Genomic DNA, 14,640 nt, shown 5'->3' on the forward strand with positions numbered 1-14,640 from the left:
AAGATAGACAAACTTTTGTGAGCTCAACCACGGAACGGAGCTTCCTAACTCATCAAGGACTAAAAGGCAGGAGGGAGTCATGGTGCTGGGATCAGGAAGCTTTATTGGTTTTACCCATTCGTTCACTTGTCATCCACGGTGAGACACTGTTGGGCTCAGTGCTTAGCAACACTGGGATGAAAAAGCAATTAGTTCTGGCTCCAAGGAACTCATACTTAGTGGAAGAAAAATGTATGGGACGAAATGAATGGGAGAAAACATACAAAGAGTTTTAAGAGGAGGTGGGTATCTAAGTACTTGGTGGGCCAAAGGAAAGTTCTACAGGAGCCACATTTCAGTTGGAAAGCCTGAGGAGAAGTGGACAGAAGAGTTTGAAGAAAAATCCAAAGTTTAACTTATGAAAGAAAACATCCTGACTCTCCATTTACCAAACTTGCCTTGTTATCAGTATGTCAACATTTTCCAGTAATGAGCAGGCTTTTAGTTTGTCGTACACAAGTATAATATATACTGATTCTGTACACAGAGTATATGGATTCCAAAGTGTTTGCTATTCAGCCAGATTGGTCAGCAGGCATCCATATGCTCCATTGAGAAGGTAGTAAGTCCTTTCTTTCCCTATAGCAACCTGAGTGAAGGGAACTACGTGACTGACTAGGCTCATTGATTGCTGCAATCTATTCACCAGTGTTGTACTGATGATATATATGTATACATATGGGTTACATTTGTCATGTCCTTTAAGTGGTACATTAACTTCCAATGGGATTATAAAATCTGAACTAAACCTCTTCCCGACTTAGATTCTGTGAGGAATCACTCAGAATTAGTCTAAGCGAATGGTATAAATTATCTTTCAAAATGCACAGCATTTATCTTTACTGTCTCTAAATTGAAGTTACAGATTCAAATTTATTCAGTGTCAACTATATAATTAAAACACTTTCTGTGGGCTATGCAAAAGCAGTAAGTAAAAATAAGACATATAAATGCAAGTATGACCTTTATGTAATTCAAGAATTCTACCAAGTATTTAAGAACATCATAATCCAGGTAGAAAGTCATTATAGTTGTTGTAAGTTTTTAAATTTGAAACTTAATAACTGTAACTGACTTTATCAACTTTCTAGTATGCTCAACTCTTTACTTATACTCAACTTATTAACATGCAGGAAGTAGCATTATTAACTACTTCCACTTTGGGGATGGAGAAAAATTATCGTAAGACATTCATTAGCTGAAGCTTGTGAACTGGTGGATCTTCCATAGAATCTAGATAGAAGTTATATTTTTCTGGCTAATTAAAGAGTGTTTGACTAGGGCTTGTATTTCATAGTCCCTCACCAATCAGAACTTCTGTGATCTGATCCTTGACATCTGACCCTTGGGAGTATTTGAGTTTATAGCCCCTGCATTAAATTATAACATAAAATCAACTTCATTTAATTAGTGCCTCAGGACTACCTAAAGTAGCACACACTTCTTCAAATAACAAGGGTTTTAGGTCATGAACACTGTAGGGATTTGAAAATGACTTCTAAGTGACAGACAAGCAAGTAGCCATTAGTTTTGTGGGAAAATTTGGTATAACCGACTATTATCATTATTATTACTATTCTTATTTGCCAGTACCAGGGTTTGAAGTTAGAGCCTTGTGCTTGTCCAGCTGATGCTCTTACCACTCGAGAGACACACCTCTAGCCAGGCTTTGTGCTGGTTATTTTGGAGATGGAGTCTCTCAGACTTTTCTGCCCAGGCTGGCTGTGAACCATGATTTTCTAGGTCTTAGCTTCCAGAATAGCTAGATCCACAGTGAATTTTAAGCAATTAAACATAGGATTTTTTCTGAAATAGTAGTTTAACAGCTTTTTTTTTTTTTTTTTTTTTACTTTTTAAGGGACTTTTGCAAAGGTATTATAGATTCCTTATATGACTACAGATAAGAGTTCTGTATCATCATCATCATCATCATCATCATCATCATCATCATCGTCGTCTTTGCATGATATTTCAATTAAGTGGCATTTATTGGATTTCAACACATGTTATTTTGTTACATATTAACAAACACTACTGAAATATTACCAAGTTATCCTCAAATCCAACATGTCCGAGGCATGATGAAAAACTACTTTATTTCTATTTATTCATACCACAGCAATCTATTGAAAGGTTTATAGAGATGGTATAATGGGAACTCAGGTTTTCTGACCTATGGAACGGTTTATGAACTATAACTCCTGAAAGGGGTTTGGCATAGATGAACAAGGAATGTTTGGGGAAGATCATATACTACCCGTTTTGATTGATGAAAACCAGTTGTGGCAAGGTGGCTCTTTCTACATCACTATAAACTGAAACTTGACACGCCATTCAGTTTCTTGGAATATTAATGTGCTGGTATTTTTGTTGTTGTTGTTGAATGTCATCTGGGTTCAATTTTCTGTTTTATCCTCCTTTGTCCCATCTTCAGTGCTGGGGATAGAATCCAGGACCTCTCACATGCAAGCAAGTAATGAGTTACACCACCAGCTCTCAAGTTGGATTATTTTAAAGGCAATCTTTTAAACGGAACACCCTTTTCCTTAAAACACTTCCTTAAAATGTTTGTTATTAATCAGGTTTTTAAAATGTATATGTTGTGAGGTCAGTTTTTTAAAATACAAAATGATTTTTATTGTCTTCTTTGAGCAGTTGAACAAAGGGAGAAAATGATTATTTTAAATATACACAGATTCTACCAGTTCTTCAGGCAACATACAAATTCAAGAAACTAAGATGATTTTGGAAGTCATCATCATCATTATCATCATCATCATTCAATCTAAGAGGATAGGTTGGTCTTATGTCATCAAAGGGAGAGAAGAACAAATAAGTTGGAATTGCTTTTTTATGGTAGTGAGATTTCCTGGGGTTATCATTATACATAATAAAACCTAAAACTATTAATGACATAGACAGAAACATAATCTTACAGACTTTTAAAATAATTATACCCATCTCACAAGCCATGTGAAAAGTTTTGAATAGAGAAGCAGCCCACATTAGTGAGAGGTACAAGGGCCCAGCATACAGGAATCGCCCTATTAATTTGCAGTCTATTACCCAGAGATAGAACAGTGAAGGGAGAAAGAGTATGATCTCTGCATTTATAACCCTAGCTGGAAGATTTGCACATGCCACTCACCAGGTAAGCTATTCAACCTCTCATAGCTTCAGTGTCTTTGTCTCTACTAATAATCACAGGACTGCATCATAGTTTTGGTTTGTTAAGGTTGAACAAAATAAACTTAAATACTTACTGTGATGCCTAGCATATAGTAAACACTCAATAAAATACTAGCTGTGGCTATTAGCTGTTCATCCTATATGTATTTAAGCTCTTCAGTAATCAAAAGAGATTTGTTCAAGTTAATATGATACCTGTTTAATGGTATTTATAAACATAATTATTATACTATATTGTAATTAGGCAGAAAAAGGAAAGTGATGGTATAATTGATTGTAATTAGTATAGTTTAATTTTTCCCTTCTTTGTTCTTTATGCAACATGTGATCAATATTATTACACACTGCTTCCCTTCATTTAGTGGTTGTGTGATTGTGATCACATCATCAATCCTCTTTTAACATTTCCTTTTCCTCTCTGTGAAATGGTAATAAGACCCATTTCATTGTTAAGGTTAAACACAGTAAAATAGAGCAAAGTATGAAAAGCAAATATATATAAAGATGTAGTAAAAATGTAAAGACAACATACACAGAAACACAGCAGAATGCCTGACACATAACCGATCAATAAATGACAGCTGTCAGTGGGTAGCAGCTTTATAGTTTGTCATGGCAAACAATACAATAATCTTCCCCTATGGAACCTCATGGTCATATTCTCAAAAAACGTTAAGTCTAGGAAGAAGCTTTCAGAGGTGTGAAGGTGGGCGAGACTTTAGAGCAGTGATTTCCAACTGTCAGGGAATGCTAGGATTTAACTATATTAACTAAATTGATGCTATCCCACTCAGTCAGATTTAACTGACATTGGGGTTTTTTGTAAAACACTCAGGGTTGGGTTTTCTTTTAATTTTTGGTGCTGGGTCATATTCATGCCAGCAAATATTCTATCAGTGAACTACATCCACTGCCATTTAAATTTCTTTCTTTCTTTCCTTCCTTCTTTCTTTCTCTCTCTTTCTTTCCTCCCTCCCTCCCTCTCTCTCTCTCTCCTCTCTCTCTCTCTCTCTCTCCCTCCCTCCCCACCTGCCTTCCTTCCTGTGCCAGTCCTGGAACTTGTACACAAGGCCTGTGTGCTGTCTCTGAGCTATTGTGCTCAAGTCTAGCACTCTACCACTTGGGCTACAGCTCTACTTCCAGCTTTTTTTAGTGCCTAGTTAGAAATAAGAGTCACATAGATTTTCCTGCCCAGGCTGGCTTTAAACTGGGATCCTCAGATCTCAGCCTCCTGAGTAGCTAGGATTACAAGTGTGAGCCGCCAGAGCCCAGTTTAAATCTTTTGTTGTCTTTTTTTGAACCTATGTCCTCACACATGCTAATGTACAACTCAGGTTTCCTCTTATTTTTAGAGGTTGGGAATGAGACATGGTAGGAGGGCTCTGGACACTTAAGGGATTTCACTCCAACAGGATGAGGGAAAAGAGCAGAAATGAAACAGAGCCAACCTAACAAAAATATTTCTAAGTTTACAGTTTTACATTGAGTGGACAGAAAGCAGTTATGTAGGAGTGCAATGTTTACAAGGTTATTTATGGAAGGAAGGACTAGCTAAAAATGTCCAGCAAGTGCATGTCCTCACAAGAACATGGTGACATTACACTAGTGGTTTTGGAATAGGCAAAATATTAAGGTCCCAGAGAAGGGAGAAATAACAACAAACACATTGACAGGAAAATCAAGCTTCAAATGCTATGGTCCAATATCAGAACCAAAGTGAAAACAGGATCTCAGTATGTGACAATAACTTTAGTTTTGTCTAGGTTGTAGCTATCTTAGCATTATATGTGTATTAAATTAGACTAACTACAACATAATCTAGCAACTTTTCTTTTTGGTAAATATCTTGGATTTTTTGTTGTTGTGGTTTCTTGGCCACCCTGGATCACATTGATGACACATATTCCAGATTCCAAATACTTTTAGGACATAGTTGTTTTATTTAATATTCCAGAACTCCCTTTTTGGGGGAGGGAAGTTTTTTTTTTTAATTCAACATCCTCATTTATTCCCCTCCCCCAAATCATCTCATCAGCATCAATCTTTCAGAGTAGCTTCTTATCTAATATCTCTCATATGGTCAATACACAAGTTTCCTTTCCCAGGTGGCTTACCCACCCTTAGCTCTAAGTGCAGGCCTGGTCCTTGCAGTCACTATGGTCTCCTCAGAGTGCCCACTCACACATCTGGTCTACTAGTACAAGGTGCATAGCCCAGCAGACAATCTTCAACAGTAGTATCAGGAATGCAGCTGTCCTTTGTGAGTCTGTATAAAACTCATTTAGCATGAGTACAGAATTTTATTTTGCCTTTGTTTTTTTTCAGTGCTAGAGCTCAAAACCTGGGGTATGTGCATGCTAGGCAAGTGCTGTACCGCAGTCACATACCCTCTAAGCACAATATTGACACGAGGAACTTTTTCATATGATCATTAGTACTTCAACCTCTTAGCAGTGTTATCAGTTGTTTACAGACACTAAAATATTTGAAGGTAAAGGAGTCAAAAAGATGACTATCAATGGATCAGGAGCTGAAAGCTGGTAATTTATCAGGTGAATTTAGCTGAATGCTTTGTGTTTCCAAAGTTTTTGAAATGGGACATTTTTAGGGAAGATACCGTGTGTGCTAAGTTAACCTTAAACTTATATTATCCTTGCCAGGTGTGGTGGCTCATACTTGTAATCCCAGAACTCAGGAGGCTGAGGTGGGAAGATCCTGAATTCAAGGCCAGTTTGGGCTACATAAAGGCCTTCTCATACAGAAACAAATACCACTATCATTTCAAGCATATCATATATATATATACATCTATATATATATTAACGCGGTATATTTGACATAATATATTTATTTATTTGCTTGCTTATTGAGACAGGGTCTTACTATGCTGCCCAGGATGGCCTAGAATTCTCTCTGTAGCCTAGGCTGGCTCATGTAGCTATGGCAATGGACAGAGTAGGCTTAGAAAGAGCAAGGGTTATTATTAAGATTTGTTGGCAGTTGAAAGTACCGTCTGAGCTATGGCAGTAGCAAGTAAAAAGAGGAAGGAAGGAAGTGCAGGAAGGACTCAAGGTAGAACCAATTTACAAATCTTGGAGACAGACTGGATATGAAGAGAAGGAAAGGACTAGCAGACCATTTTCTAGCACTGAGCAGAAAAGGGAAGGCAAAAGAAACAGCTGGTCTGGAAAGTAGAATAGAATGACTTCAGTCTGGACATGGGGATTTTGAGACATGTTTGTGGGGCATCTAAGTGGAACACACAGGAGACACTAGTAAAATTGGATTTGAAGTCTTGGTATATGTGACTCAGAAGAGATCATCCACGGTAAATGGAGAGAGGGAAGAGAACAGAGGGGAAAACTGGAGACAATAGTGTTCTCAGCACACTGCTTGTCAGGAAGGTGACATGCATGAAGGTATATGTGCATGTGTGTGTGTGTGTGTGTGTGTGTGTGTGTGTGTGTGTGTGTGCGTATGTGTGTGTTACTATAAGTGAAAGTGTACTGAGTGCTCAGACCTGGAACCTATTTTTCTTTTTCTTTTAATTTTTATTGTTATTACAAAAGTTATAATACATACATATACATACATATATATTACAGGGGGTTACAGTTATGTTAAGTCAGAAACCTGTTTTTCTTATTCAGTCTGTACTGTAGCATTTCCCTGTGCTACATTATACATGTTCTGTAAAAGCAAGTTGTAATGCTTTTATAATACCCTATGATACAGAGGAAGCACAAATTTTCAAACTATAATAATAGAGATTAATGTCTCTCCACAAATTGTGGTCTGCACATTTGTTTCTGTAAGAGGAAATCATTTTAAGAATAGGAAACAAATGGGGCAGAGATCAGTAGTAAAAGATGGACTGGCAAGATTCCACTGAGTGGGTGCGGTAACTAGGAAGTCACAGATTCTATGTGAGCAGTAGAACCGCTGGGTGAACTAAAAGCCAGAGAAGTGAAGAACACACACACTCAGCTCTCCCCTAAGAGCCTCAGATATCAGAAAGCAGTGGGGTGGGGAGTCAACTAGTTAGAAAGGAATATAAGATTCAAGTAAAGCCTTCTATTTTATTATGTTTTTTTTTTTTTTTTTGGTCGGTCCTGGGGCTTGAACTCTGGGCTTGGGCGCTGTCCCTGCGCTCTTCAGCTTAAGGCGAGCGCTCTACCACTTGAGCCACAGCACCTCTTCCGGTTTTCTAGTGGTTTATTGGAGATAAGAGTCTCACGGACTTTCTTGCCTGTGCTGGCTTTGAATCGTGATCCTCAGATCTCAGCCTCCTGAGTAGCTAGGATTACAGGCATGAGCCACCGGCGCCCGGCTTTATTTTATTATGTTTTAAAATCATCAGGCTGAATGTCTCTGGAGCAATCCACAATGAGCACCTCATATCTTACCTCCATGAAATCCTTCCCTACTAACTTGGGTTCTACCTGATCTTCTTCTTCTTTTTGTGTGTGTCAATCGTGGGGCTTAAACTCCGGACCTGGGAACTGTCCTTGAGCTCTTTTGCTCAAAGTTAGTGCTCTACCACTTTGAGCCACAGGGCCACTTCCAGCTTTGTGGTGATTAACTGGAGATAAAAGCCTCACAGCCTTCCCTGCCCGGGCTGGCTCTGAGCCTCAATCCTGAGATCTCAGCCTCCTGAGAAGCTAGGCTTAGACATGACCCACCAGTGCCTGGCCTGATATCTTCTTATATATAGATTTCTTCTGAAAGCACAGCTGAAGTGGTAGAATGAGTACCTGCCTAGCAGCATGAGGCCCTGAGTTCTATTCCTTTTTTTTTTGCCGGTCATGGGGCCTGAACTCTGGGTCTGGGTGCTGTCCCTCAGCTCTTCAGCTCAAGGCTAGCGCTCTACCACTGGAGCCACAGTGCCACTTCCAGCTTTTTCTGTTTTATATGGTGCTGAGGAATCGAACCCAGGGCCTCATGCTAGCAAGGCATGCACTCTACCGCTGAGCTACCTTCCCAGCCCCCTGAGTTCTATTCCTAATACTACTAGAATAAACAACCAAACAAAGTGAGTTTCAGTTTACACTCCCAGTTTTCTAATATACACATAGACCAGGGTTCTCAGCTGGGCATTTGGAGACATTACTTGGGTGTTATTAACTGATGGGGTTGGGGTGCTATGGAAAATCCTACAATGCATAGGACAGCCCCCATGACAACAAATTACCCAGCTCAAAATGTCAATAATGCAAAGGCTGAGTAAACCTGTATTATTTGGAATTCCTTACATTTTTCTTCCACCACCACCCAGATACTGTGATAGCTTCTAAATGTTCTTCTCCCCTATAATGCAGCAGCAGATTAAACTTTCAAAAGAGATCTTACCAGATTCTTTCTTTGCTTAAAATCTTCTAGGGGTTCCCAGTGTTTGACTCCCACATAGCATAACAACTCATCTATTTTGCTGTGCCTCCTTATCTGCATATTTTACTATATTTTGTGTAAGCACAATGTATAGAGATTGCTTTAATGTATATGCAATTTTGTATAGATCCTCTCACATGCAGTATTTTTTTTTCTATTTTTAAGTTGAGTACCTGGGAGATGATCGTAGTAGTCCAAGTAATATCAACATACACAGCTGTATACATGGCTGATGGTTTGGCTCCTGAGGTGGTGTATTGAGGGCCTACATATACCCAGAAGGAAAACTGCTGGGTCTTATGTTTGTATACCTTCAACTTTACTACATATTGCCACATTTTCTATACCGAATTATTCCCATCAGCCAACATTATATCCTCATTTAGTATTCCCCATTGGCTCAAAAATTTGAGCCAATGTTTCAACTAGATAATTTCACAGGTATATCCGTACTTCTTGCTCTGCTTGAAAAATCAAAATGTCTGGCAGAACACAGCCCATGTTTTCTATATGAAACCAAGCAGTCTTTGCCACAGAGCTGATTAATCCTTTTTTTCTTTTCTTTCTCTCTCTGTGTGTGTGTGTGTGTGCGTGCGTGCGTGCGTGCGTGTGTGTGTGTGTGTGTGTGTGTGTGTGTACCCGGTCCTGGGGCCTGAACTCAAGTCCTGGGCACTGTCTTGACCTTTTTTGCTCAAGGCTAATACTCTACCAGTTGAACTCCATTTCTGGCTCTGTAGTTAATCAGGGATAAGAGTCTCAGACTCTTACTCTGGGCTCAGTCTTAGCTGGGCTGACTTTGAATCTTGAGTCTCTGATCTCAGCCTTCTGAGTAGCTAGGAATATAGGCATGAGCCACCAGCACCTGGCATTCCTAGTTTTCTTATACTCAGCTTTTCAGTGCAGCATAATGCTGTCCATGAGGCTTTGGATCTGGGAGCTACCAAAATCCACAATGACCTGTATGAGGTACAGTCCTGTCAGTCTCCCCCAACAGAATCTAGTTTTTCCTTCCCTGCTTTTCTTCCTTACCCATAATCCCTCAGTACTATCAATTCACTTCATTTCTACATCTACATTTTTTGGGCCATTTCTACACATTTCTAGGCAACCAGAACTCATGACTCCAGAACTGTGCTGTTGCTTCTGCCCAATGCTATTTTTTACAGCTCATTGCCATTTCAAGGTAGTGGGCTTACTACACCAATCGGAGCTCTCAGGCAGGGTCACATTTGCACTTTCTAATGGTGGCTAAGTGTATAACAGGTATTCCAAATTGTGTTAATTCCCAAGATGGGGAGGTCTAACGTTTTTATGTTTTAATCAAAGCTACAAGAGAATGACCAATTGCCAAAATTATATTCTGGTATATCTCAAACTCTCTTCAGCAACCATATAAATATGGATGTAGCTGGTTTAAAACAAAATGAAAGCCTGGTGCCAGTGGCTCATGCATGTAATCCTACCCATCTAGGGGGTTATGAGCCAGAGAATCAAAATTTAAAACCAGCCTGGGCAGAAAAGATTCTATCTCCAAAATAATTTACAAAAAGCTAGGCTGAAGGTGTGGCTCAAGTGGTAGAACTTCAGCTGAACAAGAATCTGAGAAAGCTTAAGGCCCTAAATTCAAACCCTGGTACCAGAAAACAAACACAAAACAGAATTAGACTTCTCTATTTCAAGATATGTTTGAGCCTTAAGTTTACTACCACAGAATAAGAACAACAAAGGAGGAGCAGCTATAGAACATAACATTTTCCAACTTTTCAGCCAGAGAATTTTGTTTTTCCCAGGACTACTACACAGAGCATAGCCTGGAATGCTGCTCTCTTAAAAAGACTTCAATTTCTATGACTTACCCTACAGTAGCCTATAAAGTCTTTGTTATCTTCCTAGGAAATCTTGAGTTACAGTTGGTAAAAAATAAAAAAAATAAATTAAAAAAACTTAAAAAAATTACTAAGAAGCAATTCTTCCAATAGGGAAAAGAATTTAGGTAGAATATTTGTTCCATTTTTTTTTCCTATTCAGGAATGTCAATAATAAAGCTTTTCTCAAAAACGGTTTTAGGTTTTTCTTGTTATTGAAAGCTGGCATATAACAATCTGGTTGATCAAAACCAACAACAAAAAAAAAAACCCAAACAACAAATCTACACATGTCCAAACAATCTTAAACTGCAAGCAACAACAGATCAAAATGAACCAGGTCTCTACCATCATAACCAAAATAAAAGGCAAATCTGCAGCCAAGCTCTCAAGGCAGCTGACTTTTCAAAAATCTTACACTAGCCTTTTCTTCCCAGCACAGCACCAGCTCCACATGTGATCAAGTAATGGGCAATAAGGACCGACTGCCTCATGCAACCTGGCTCATGGACAGTGACAGTTCTGCATCATGGGCAGTGGGACAAATGGTTGTAATTCAGTTGAGGGCAGTGACTGCCTTAACCCTGCTCTGAAACTTTGGTTGGCACCACTCCACAATGACGGCCACAGCAAGATGTACAGGAAATAGTAGAAAAGTAAGGGGGAAAAAATAGCAAGCTCACCAATGTCCTTGCCTTGAGGGACTGAAAAAGTCATTTTAAAGCTTTTTTAGGACTTGGTACTAAGACTCAAGTAGCGTGAGCAAATGCTATTTGTTAGCCACGCTAGTAATACTTCTAGAACCCTTACCGGGGCCAACCTGCCCTCTTAAGAAGAATAGCTCATTTAACCCCTGTGCTACAGGGGCTCGGTACTGGCACTTTCTCGATTTAAGGATGACAGCTATTCCGTGATTTACTGTGGTCTACTGACCAATGAAGAATAAGACAATACTATCAGATGTGACAGGCTGAACTTCTTAGAGATATGACTTTTTATGCTCATCGTATTTACTACTAGCACAAATCAGGCTGAGGAACACCTACCACAAATCAGATATCTAACACTAACAAATTATGCACCCATTACAGATGACCTTTGGAGTTGCTCAAGGTACAGTCACAATCATGCATTAAAAAAAAAAAAACCCTGCCTTTCACTGTAATGTGTGAATGTATGAAATTAAATGAGGCTTGCAATGTAATCAGTGTGCCTGGCTGCTTTAATATATTCCATTTCAATTTCAAATCACCACAAGCCAAGAGTGACGAGTCTAATTTGATCAGTTGTTCACAAAAACAGAGAAGCAAATGTGAATCTAGCAACACAGTCAGACTTTTAAAAGGAATTAATTTTCGATTCCCAACAAAAATCCTTATGCATTTAAAAAAATACTGATTAGAAACACTAATTAAAAAATAGTGACTAAACGCACTAAAAATTCAGCTTTTAATATTCACACTCAAAAGTTCAAGAGACATTATTTAAATAAAAAGTGTAGATTTTTTAAAGCTAGTGACAAACTTCAAATGTAACAAAAGAAAACAGAAAATATAAGGAACAAAAACACAAGGTTAAAAAAAATCAACAACAACAACAAAACAAAACATAACCTCTTAGTGGGCACTTAGAACCAATTTACCACCTAGTAAGAAGTTTTGTACAATCACAATTCTTGATTTGCATCCACTACTGTATGTTGAGATAATACAATTTACAAACTTAGTCTCTGTCATACTCTATATTTTAGGTTCTTAGAGGCTGCTTAGCAGAGCATGCAACAAACAGCCAAGCAGAGGCAAGAATGATCCAGCACTGCCTCTGTCATGTTTTAAGACTTTGGCATTTTCCACCTCTGGGCCTCTCCTTTGGGCATCATTTCTAGAGAAAAATCATGAGATGTTCCTAAGAGTTGGACATTTGGTCTTCCCAAAATGGATCACAGTGGAAATATATACAGGCTGGTTTAGTGTCACCCATGAGACAGTGATCTTTCATAACTATCTTTATTATTGTGCTGGGGGTGGAGCTCAGAGCCTTGTGTAAGCTGGGGAAGTACTCTGCTACTGAGCTATGCTCACAGCCCCCAGAATGATCTTTTATAAATTCTATAGGAGATCACACCATACTCCTAGCCACAAGCTTCCAAAAGCTTCCCATGATATAGTAAAAAAAAAAAAAAATCCCACTGCTTACATAAAACCCTCCTCATAGATGTAGCTCCAGCCTCTGTTTCCAACTTTTTCTTCATTACTGCCCACTGCTGATATCTTCCAGACACTCCTGACTCCTGGCTGTGGCAAGATGCTCCAGCCTGAGGCTGGATTTTCTTGGTGTAGAATGACTGGCCTCCAGAATTTTCTATGTCTGTCTTCTTGTCTTTCAAGTCTCAGCTTAAGCACTTTATCTTCTTCAAAATTTCTATATCCACTTGTATCAACTCTTGCCCCTTTACTATCACCATAGGGCTTGGTACTGTCTGATTTTTTTTCTCTTCTTCTATTGAATGTACCATGAGGAAACAATACCTTGACTATGCCTGGTGCAGAGTAGGCAATCAGTACTTTCTAAACACCAATAGCTATTTAAGAATTTCTTTTAAAATAGGAGGTATGGCATTGGGAAGGTGGCTCAGTGGTAAAGTGCTTGCCTTGCATGTATGAGGCCCTGGGTTCAATTCCTCAGCATCATATAGGCAGAAAAATCTGGAAGTGGTGCTATGGCTCAAGTGGTAGAGTGCTCGCCTTGAGCTGAAGAGCTGAAGGACAGTGCCCAGGCCCAGTGTTCAAGCCCCACAACCAACAAAAAAAAAAAGGAAGTATGACATAGAGGATAGGTAGTTGGGCTTAAGACTTTGGAGTCTGCTGGTTAAAAGTTTCAGTTATGAGTCTATACTAGATTTAGTTTACCATCTTAGAAAATAACTCCTTGACTTGTGAAGACTAACATTAATTAATGCAAAAGGTTGGACGGTTCAATTAAAAAAGATTTCAATTTTATTTTTATTTACTTTTTAACTACTGACAAGTCATTTCAAAAGATAAAAATGGCAACTGAATAACAAAAAGATGTATGAGTTTGAATAAATCAGTTTTATCATCCTGGAAATGAGAATACAAATATAAATGGACAAAAAATAAAATGATATGATTTCTATAGTTTTAAACTAAATGATGGTTGGTGTCTATCTCTTTTAATCATAAGATTTAATAACTCATTTCTTTTTTTCTGAGATAAAGACCCAAAGACAGTGAACTATTTAAAACTGCAAGGATTTAAAAATCTGCATTCAGTGAAACAAAAAGTGAATGTAACAAAGGGTACTTATTAGTTAATTTTATTCTGCAGAGATAATTTAGATAGTCATGTCATGATAAAGACATCCCATAGCAAGCCTTCTATCAGTGTTGCACAAAACGGTAGCTGTTTTTCCATCTGCCTTTTTCATTGGAAAAGTAAGAGAATATGGTGGCTTCTTTGTTGGGCAGTAACCCTTACCATTAGGATAATGAAAGCCTCAAAACAGGTCAAACACTTGAAGTGATAAGTACTGATTACGTCATGGAGGTACTATGCAACCAGGCTTTTTTTTCTTTTGGTTGGTTGTGGGGCTTGAACTCTGGGCCTGGGCGCTGTCTCTCAGCTCTTCAGCTCAAGGTGAGCCACTACCATTTGCACCACAGCGTCACTTCCGGTTTTCTGGTGGTTTATTGGAGATAAGAGTCTCATGGGCTTTCCTGCCTGGGCTGGCTTTGAACCGTGATCCTCAGATCTCAGCCTCCTGAGTAGCTAGGATTACAGGCAGCCTCCAGCGCAACCAGTTTCTTTGTGCTACTAACTGTGAAGTTAAATAGATTTGTATGTCCCCTCCCCACGGTATAACCCCTGCTTTCACTGTATTTGATGTTGTTATAATTTGTGGAGGGGAAGGACAAAAACGAATCGTTTAAATAGGGATACAGGTGGACCCATTGCAACAATGAGATGTACAAGTCGTTATGTCGAAAATGAACTTTACAACTTTGGTGGTGGGGGGAGGAGGGTTGTGTAGGGGGGTGGGGGGAGGATGGGATGGGAAGGGGAAACAAAAAAGAAAAAAGAAAAATAAATAAATAAATAAATGTCCTAAAATTTACTATTGAGTTTGATATACAAGTAT

The 14,640-nt window shown here is 38.8% G+C and overlaps 1 protein-coding gene across 1 annotated transcript in view; it reads right to left on the reverse strand.

Moving 5' to 3' along the window:
* Positions 1 to 14,640, reverse strand: part of Pola1 (DNA polymerase alpha 1, catalytic subunit) — a 314,048-nt gene that overhangs the window by 35,824 nt on the left and 263,584 nt on the right. The gene's annotated exons all lie outside the window — the stretch shown is intronic.

This window comes from Dipodomys spectabilis, unplaced genomic scaffold, assembly GCF_019054845.1.
Source record: "Dipodomys spectabilis isolate Male_0828 unplaced genomic scaffold, ASM1905484v1 ptg000526l, whole genome shotgun sequence".
NCBI lineage: Eukaryota > Metazoa > Chordata > Mammalia > Rodentia > Heteromyidae > Dipodomys > Dipodomys spectabilis.